At 46.1% G+C, this 8,199-nt stretch overlaps 1 long non-coding RNA gene across 7 annotated transcripts in view; it reads right to left on the bottom strand.

Moving 5' to 3' along the window:
- Positions 1-2,285: 2,285 nt before the first annotated feature.
- The window catches only part of LOC141568628 (uncharacterized), a 29,686-nt gene continuing 23,772 nt past the window's right edge, over positions 2,286-8,199 (bottom strand). For 3 of the 7 annotated variants that reach the window (XR_016021750.1, XR_016021747.1, XR_016021746.1), the window contains 4 exons: positions 7,881-8,001; positions 3,802-3,903; positions 3,159-3,502; positions 2,286-3,003 (listed from right to left, as the gene is read on the bottom strand). This is a non-coding gene — a long non-coding RNA (uncharacterized LOC141568628). The remainder of the gene's footprint in view (positions 3,004-3,158; positions 3,503-3,801; positions 3,904-7,880; positions 8,002-8,199) is intronic. The other 4 variants (XR_016021748.1, XR_016021749.1, XR_016021751.1 and 1 more) reach the window with 4 other exon arrangements.

Below are 8,199 nucleotides of genomic sequence, written 5' to 3'. Positions count from 1 at the left end.
AGGAACAGGAGACTCACTTTCCTAAAAATCTGACCATATTTGCGTTCAAGTCAATGCAATCGAGTCTTTGGAGGGACCTCAGTAACTTGCCCTGTTTCAAAGGTGATTTAAGATTCACACCACAGGGGACGTTGCAGTCCCTGGTGTTTGCCCCACGGCTCTCTCCTATGGAGATATTGTTGGGAGTGAAACTGTGATATTCCTCAGTCCTGATCTTCATTTGAACTGACATGGCATCTCACATATGTCCCTTCCTCTTTTCCTTCATCAAACTTCATTAGACTCAACATGGAACAGTGGGCAGAAAAGATGTGCAAAATTGTCCCCATCCTATTCCCAACAGCTGACTGCAGGCAAGTTGCTCTTCTCTGTTGGATTAGATCTCCACTTCGGTTTTATGGTTCTGTGCTTTCAAAGAGTCTATGCCTGCGTCTTGATTCCTGGCTCACTTCTAGTCAATATTCCACCTTCAAAAATATCTACTCTGTCTAGAACTTTGGCTAGGACACCTTGAGTGCTACTGTGGCTTTAAGGACCAAGTTCAAAGTTCTTTCTAGGCCACAAAACTCTTTCCTGAGATTTGTCCTAAAGAATCTTTGGGCTCTGCTTTCCTCCTATGCTTAGCCCATCCCTTCCTTTCTTCTAGGGTCTGAGCTTCCAAAGTCCCCAAGATACTTTTTATATTCTCTCCCTTTTGATTTTCCAAAGGAAATGTTTTCTTTAATTTATTCAACAAATGTTGATTGAGTGCCTATTATATATAGGCTATGTAATAGTCAGCAATTCCTGCAGTAATGCTGTGTAACAAACTACCCGAAAATATCAGTGGCTACCAACAACGAACATTTGTTTTTCTTGCTCACAGAGCTACGGGTTGGCTGGGAAAACTCTTTTTCAGGATTCAGGGTTGGGTTCCGGTCTGCTTCACAGGTCCTCAGTTCAGGTCTCAGGAAAAAGAAACAACAGCTACATAGAAAAACTCTTCCCATGGCAGGGAAAAGTAGCTCCAAGAAATTTAGCCAAACCACGCAAGCATGTTTAAAGCCTCTGGTTAGACACAGTACACTTTACTTCTATTAACATACCATTAGCCAAAAAAAGGCCAAGTTAAAAATCAGTGAGGTAGGAAAGAATACTCCACCCACAGCTAAGCCATGGCAAGTGCAAGAAAATAAGGAATAATTGTAAACAAATAATTCCATGTAATACAGAGCAGTTTCTTTTCTTTCTTTCTTTTTTTTCTTTTTCGTTTCTGGTTTTTTCCCCCCCTTTGGTGAAAGTTTCTGCTTTCACAAAATTCACAGTCCAGTGTGGGAGACAGATAACAACAACACCTCCTCCATGAAGCCTCCTTGGGTTGATCAACATGAAGTTACTTTACATGTCAGTAAACAAAACAAAAAAAAGCCTTCAGTCTGTTGCAGGAGCTTATGTTGGGCCAGGGTTCGACTAGTCTGGGGAACTGGTGAAAGCTGCTACCCTAAAAAGTGACAACAGAATGAGTCCCCTGACAGGTGGCACCTGATAACGTTATACAAAGGTAAATTTCTGAACACAGCTTTTTAGCCGGCCCTTAAATCTGCCTGAGGCACAAGGAGTGATGGAAGAGTTCTACTTCGTGATTAAGGTGGTGTCAGTAGGGTTGTGATTTGTCAAGACTCATCCAACAATATACTTAAAATGGACCCATTTTATGACATGTAAATTATACCTCCACTGATTTTAAAGGTACAGAATGACACGAAACACAAAGTAAATAATACATGGAAAACCAAAGAAAGTAAAAATCAGATCCTAGCCCATCTCCATGTTTTCCAGTGGAGATGACTGTAAACATTATAAAATAAGAAAAAGCTTTCAATGTACTCCATGCTCCTAGAGCACAAACAGCTTTCTCTACTCTGGGACCCTTTAAATAGGAATATGCTAGAGGAAGGGAGATGCTTTCCCACCTTGGCCCAGGGCACGGGGGCACTTTAAGACCTTGAGGGCTCACGTGGGTGGTGGTACCTGGGTGGGGGTTGGGGGAGGTGCAGAGGGTTGGTGGTCCTGTCTGGTAGATGATACAGGACCCACTGGAGGAGCAGAGATGCTGCTCATTGGAAGTGACAATGACATTCAGCCTTATGGAGACGGGCACGGCAGTAAGGGTGTGCTCTGGCCTAGCAGAGCCCAGGAGACATGGCAGTATCCATGGCAGTGCCATCCTGTAGAAATAGAATGCCACCCACAAGTGTGAACACAGATGGAACTTTAAATTTTCTAGTAGTTCCATGTAAACTGACTGAACAACAAAAAACCCAAGTGAATTTAATTTATGACTAATTTACAATTTAACTGTAGTTAATTAAACTCAGTGTCTCCAAAATATTATCATTTCAACATGCAATCAATATTAAAAAGATAGTGCTGAGACACTTTACAGTTTTTGTACCACGTCTTTGAAATCCAGTGTGTTTTTTACACTGCAGTTTGGCGTAGCTGCATTTCCAGGGCTCAGCAGCCACCTTCCGGACCGCTGAGGTCCATGGGAACAGCAGCGCCCAGGCGAGCAAAGTCATCGTGAATACGTAGGGGCTCCCCCAACCCCACTCCACTCAAGACAAAAGCCAACCACTCGGAGAGTCTCTGGCAATACCAGGTAGTGGGATTGCACAGGGGCCAAGGTCCCCGTGAGCAGGTGGAGGTGAGAGCCAAAGAAGTCTGAGCTATTACTGTGAATCCCAACAAGAAAGAGCACTTGAACCCACAGCTGGAGAGGCACGGGAGCTCAGATTACACGTGTGTCTTTAAAAGTCAGATTCCAGTGGACACCGAACTGTGCTTTTAACGCTGAGATCACGCAGAAACATCAGCGGCATCTTTTCAATCCTCTCGACTTTCGTGCTTCTGTTTCCCTGTAGTATGAATGCTGCATTTCGGGACCTCTTTTCCATTCGAGCCACCTATAATTCTCTCTTATTCCATCTTCTCTATTCCTCCCATCTTAACCAGGCCAGCAGACTAGAATATTTTAAGGTTTATTTCAGTAATTGTCTATAAAAAAATTCATTGGTGTGCTGCCTCATTGTTCCCAAGGGCATGTGCTCCCCCCCACCCTTCTGCCAGTCCCTTCCCCTCCCACCATGTCCAGGACCACCTGGCTGAGAATCACTTACCGAACCAGAAAGTGGCATTTCACAGCTTGGATGGGATCAAAACACTCGCAATGGAGCGCTTACTGTCTGTGTAATGAGCTGCTTCTGCAAAGCTTAGAACGATACACAGACGAAGTGCTCCAAAGTGCTGGCTACTAACACCTAGCGGTACCTGAGCAATTAAGCCATCCAATTCAACAGGCGTTTCTTGGGTGCCTGCTCTGTGCCAGGCACCGTTCCCAGGCACAGCTTGGGAACAAAAGGGAATGAAATAGGTCCTTACCCTCAGAGAGCTAACGTCTGGCCGGGACGGTAGACAGTGGGCAGATGTGTAGATTGTACAGGACGGTAGAAGGTGGTAGGTGCTGTGAATAAAAGGACAAGTAGAGAGGCGAAGGGGGTGGGGGGGCAGGCTGGGGTGGGTGGGTGTCCATCCCATTCAGTCCCGCTGAGGAGGCGTGAACTGAGCAAAGGCTTGACGGAGGTCAGGGCACTTATCGAGTGGAAATGCCAGTAGGGAGGCCTTAAAACAGGGTTGTCTGGGGTGTCTGAGGAATAGCAAGGGGGCTGGTGTGGGTGCAGCTCAGAGGGTGAGGGTGATGAACAATAGAAAAGGAAATCAGAGCGTTAACTGGGGGAGAAGGGGGTCCTTCAGCTTGTCCACCTTCAGCTTTCACTCAGCCGCATTCCAGGGCTTGGGGCTGGGGAGTGACAGGACCACATTTCCATTCCGATGGGTCCCGTTGGCTGCTGCGTTGAGAGCAGGCTGTGGGGACGGAGGCAAATGCAGTGGCAGGGAGACCAGTGAGGAGACTGCTGCTCTCCGTCAGGTGCCAAGAGGTGGTGGCTGGACCAGAGGCGAGCAGGGTATCACCCTACAGACCTGGCATCAACTCCCCAGGTCTGTGTGCCCCGACTCTGTCACTGCCTGACAGGCAAACAGGATATTTCCCACTTCTTTGTACCTTCCTCGGTTATAACTTAGCCATTTAGTTGGCGTCTAAGCCACGTGTGAGGTGCAGTTGCAAGAAAGTCATCGAGAAAAGTTATTGGTTATATTCAAATTGCCAGCAAATTGCAAGTAAAACCCAATAATGAAAGTGCTAAGGAAGCAAGTGGGAACTTTGGAGAAAAGGGAATCACAGGTTTTCAGCAGAACAGCATGGGGGTGGGGTGGGGGAGGGGGGAGTGGAGGGGGAGAGGAAGGGGGGAGGGGGCAGACGAGAGAACTTGGTTCGAGCCTGCGTATCATCAGCCCAGTAGAGGAATAGCCTGCCCACCCCTGAGAAGAGCCTTAATCAGAAGGTTGAGGACATGGTGACCTTGGACCTGGTCTGCAATTGTGGGGCTGAGAAATAAGGAGTCAGGGTCAGCTGCAAGAAAGCTTCTACTCAAACCTAAGGGAAAGAAATCAGGTTCGACTAAAATCCATAGCTCAGTGTTAATGAAGGTAAGAACATTGTACTTAGTTGACTAGTATTTGTTTTGCTAGTATTTTTTTTTTAAATTTATTGAACCCCCTTTACTCTCTTCGTCCTCCTCCCATCCCCCTTCCCCTCTGGTAACCCCAGACTGTTGTCTGTATCTATGAGTCTGGTTTTTTATTTGTATGTTTGTTCACTTATTGCTTTTTGGTTTATATCCCACCTAGGAGTAAAATGATATGGTTCTTGTCCTTTTTAGTCTGACTTATTTCACTTAGCATAATACTCTCAAGATCCATTCACGTTGCTGCCAATGGCAATAATTCATCCTTTTATGGCTTCATAGTATTCCGTTGTAGATACGTGCCACATCTTCTTTATCCAATCATCCGTCAAAGGGCACTAAGGTTGTTTCCATGTCTCCGTTATTGTGAATAATGTTGCAATGAACATAGAAGTACATATAGCTTTGCAAATACATGTTTTCAATTTTTTTTCAGGTAGATACACAGAAGAGGAATTGCTGAGCCATAGGTTAATTCTATTCTTAATTTTTTGAGGAACCTCCATACTGTTTTCCACAGTAGCTGCACCAATTTACATTCCTACCAGCAGTGCGCGAGGATTCCCTTTTCTCCACAGCCTCTCCAGTTTACTTTTTAAGACTCTTTCATTTCTTACTGTTATTGTTAAGCTTTTTCAAAAAGGAGTTCGTTTCAGAGGAGAAGGAAAAAAGCATAACTGTGACACAGTGAAAAGAGCACGTGTGGACAGGTTTCTGGCTTTCAAGCCCCATTCTATCGTTATTTGTGTGGCTTCAGGCAAGCCATTTCAACTCTCCGAGCCTTAGTTTTCTCTTCTGTGAAATGAGAGCACAGGATTAAATAGTCTCCTCTGGCTCTAAAATTGTGTGGGGTTTTTAATTGAGTGGAAAATGCATTCATTTCCCTCTAGGTTAATACCACTAATGGGCTGCCTAACTGTGAAAGTTGAGGTCAAGGTCTTAAGGCATTCCTTATCTACAGGTCCTAGATCCTGACTAGGGGCAAACAAAGGGTCTCTTGAGAGCTGACTTGGCAAACCGAAGCCATGCTGTGAAGATGAGAGGGCCAATCAAGAGGGTTAAGGAGTCAAATGCATTCTAAAATCACTCCGTTTTTACTCACCCCTCCACAGTTTGTTTTTGTCATTATTATTTCTTCGGTGTGGGTTTGTGTGTATCCCTTAATTACGGTTGCAATTACACACGCTCTTCCTAACATTGCATTTTAGCCTTTGGACTAGCTTTAGTGTTGGCTGACTCACCGCTTTCATGATGTGTTTGCCTCGGTCGGGGAGAATCTTGTTTTCTCTGCGATATTTTCTTATTCATATTTTTGATTGTTTTTCTCCTTCTTCTTCTTAAAGAAGTCCCTTTAACATTTCCCGTAATGCTGGTTTAATGGGGATGAATTCCTTCAGCTTTTTCTTGTCTGGGATCAGCTTAGATTCTCCTGCTGTAGGTTAAGTCCAATTTCTCTTGTTTTGTTCTCTAACAAAAAAAGAGCCTGTTGAATGGTGACTGGCCATTCGGCCATCCTCAGGCCTGGCAGGCTGGCTGTCCTCGCTGGGGCATCGTACAGGACAGCCCCTGCTTGCCTGTGTCCCAGTGTCCTCAGGTCCCAGCAGCACACAAAGTGGGCCGGTTAAAGGGTTACCCCTGGCAGTTTTGTCCTCTGTGGTCCGATTGCTGATATGGTGGGGAATGCCCAGTGTGATAACCAATGGGGCCATTTCTCAAGAAAGCGGGGGAGCACTGGGAAGAGGGCTGAACCCATCCCCTCTGTGGCGAAGCCACAGACTCATGTGCCCCAAATGAACCCCAGAGGGTGGAGAAATCAAATTCATACAATCTATTACTAGATGAATGTCAGACCCTGCAAAAAACGAACAGCCAGGGAACCCAGATGCTAACAATATCTCCCCCCTCTGATGTTCATTAGCGCCCCCATTTTATCTAACCACCTGTAAAGCAGGGGATTTTGGAAGCAGAGAACAGCTGACGGAGGCGTCAATACGCCAATTTGTGGCTTGTTAGAGTGTTACACTTGTTTATCAGAAGTTAACAAGACAAGACGTTGACAACACAATGGGAGGGAAGTTGCCTGAACCAATAGTATCCCTTGCTGGAAATTAATTTAAACCCTCTTTTCTTTGTGCCAGAAATGGTGGAGGTAATTCATTACCAAAGTGTTGAAATGCCCCTGAAAATGAGCTAGGGTAATAGGGAAGAGTCATCAGTAGCTGAACAAAATCCCAGTTTAGCTCTCTTTCGGTAACCTCTCGTAAATGAGACATGATGCCATAATTTGCTTTATGGCAGGGAAGGAACAAGGGTTTATTTAATGTGAAGGTGGAGAGGGCTGCAAGACGGCAAAGGGAAAGTTCCATGCACAGCTTTTTGGAAAATCGTCAGAGCTGCTGTCTCCAATAGCCCAGTTCGCAGCCACTCTGAGCTGGTAGAAACTTAGTCTGTGTTTTGGACCTGTCATCTTGAAGAGTTCGGGGTCTCGGGAAGGCCAAACTCTTTCATCAAGATTCTGCATAGTCACGGTTCGGATCATTTCCGAGACCTTGGTTCCGTGCGCTGGTCTCTGGTTGAGGTTGGGTCCAGCACTGCTCACCTCTGGTTCAGGCTTCTGCTCTAACCGTCACGTGGGGCACGTGACCTGAATTTGTAGTGGTTTGTGTTCCCACTCTTTGCTGTGTGTTCCTTTGGCTGCTTTATCGTCCCAGGAAAATATCAAACCTCAAAACTACAACTCATGAGGACCTAACCACTGACTAGATTGCAGTGATCATTTGCGTCCGTGCAAACTTAGTCTTTCCGATCTTTATGGGCCCAGATTCTGCCCCTGGGGGGAGATGGGGAGGGAATCATGAGTTCAAGTTTCTCTGCGCTGGCTGAGTCCTCCTTCCGAGGATACCCCACCGTCTCCTCCAGCCCCCATTTCCCAGGCAGAAGGCTCTGAATCCAGCCTGAGCAAATTAGGGGTGGAGAGAGAGAGAGAGAGAGAGAGAGAGAGAGAGAGAGAGAGAGAGACACCTCTGTAAGAGCTCCTCAGAAGGGAGCCTGATTCTGACACCTTGGTGGGTCTCTCTGCAGGCTGTGTCATTAGCCCCTCTCTATTCATGCCCATGTCCTTTGCTTTGTGACTTTGCAGTTCTTCCCACAAAGGAATGGAGTCCATTTCCCTACTCTTTAACTTTGTCTTTGGCTATGAGGTAGTGTGACAGTTCTGAGCCTAGATTTTAAGAGACTGTCTGTGCTTCTACTCACCTTCAGCTGTCTGTGTGTGTCATCTGTGCTCGTCCCAGGCAGAGGAGGAGGGACACATGTTGTATTCCAACTGTCCAGCCACGTCTGGCCCAGGGTAGCTGCCCCCAGGTGGCCCATGCACCTATGAGGAAGAGAAGTGCACAGCACTGCTTTGGAGTGGCCTGTGCGGCCACAAGAGCAAATAGGAATGCCCGTTAAAACCAGGAAAGACATCCTTTCTTATATACAAGTAGACCAATCGTCTGGAGGGAAAGACTGACCTCTACTTGAGGAATTATAAAATTAAGAGTCAGGGTATGTTTCCCAGGCAGACAGTCTT

This window comes from Rhinolophus sinicus, chromosome 7, assembly GCF_057876585.1.
Source record: "Rhinolophus sinicus isolate RSI-liver-muscle chromosome 7, RSI-T2T, whole genome shotgun sequence".
Classification (NCBI taxonomy): Eukaryota; Metazoa; Chordata; class Mammalia; order Chiroptera; family Rhinolophidae; genus Rhinolophus; species Rhinolophus sinicus.
This window is presented reverse-complemented; position numbering and strand designations above follow the sequence as displayed.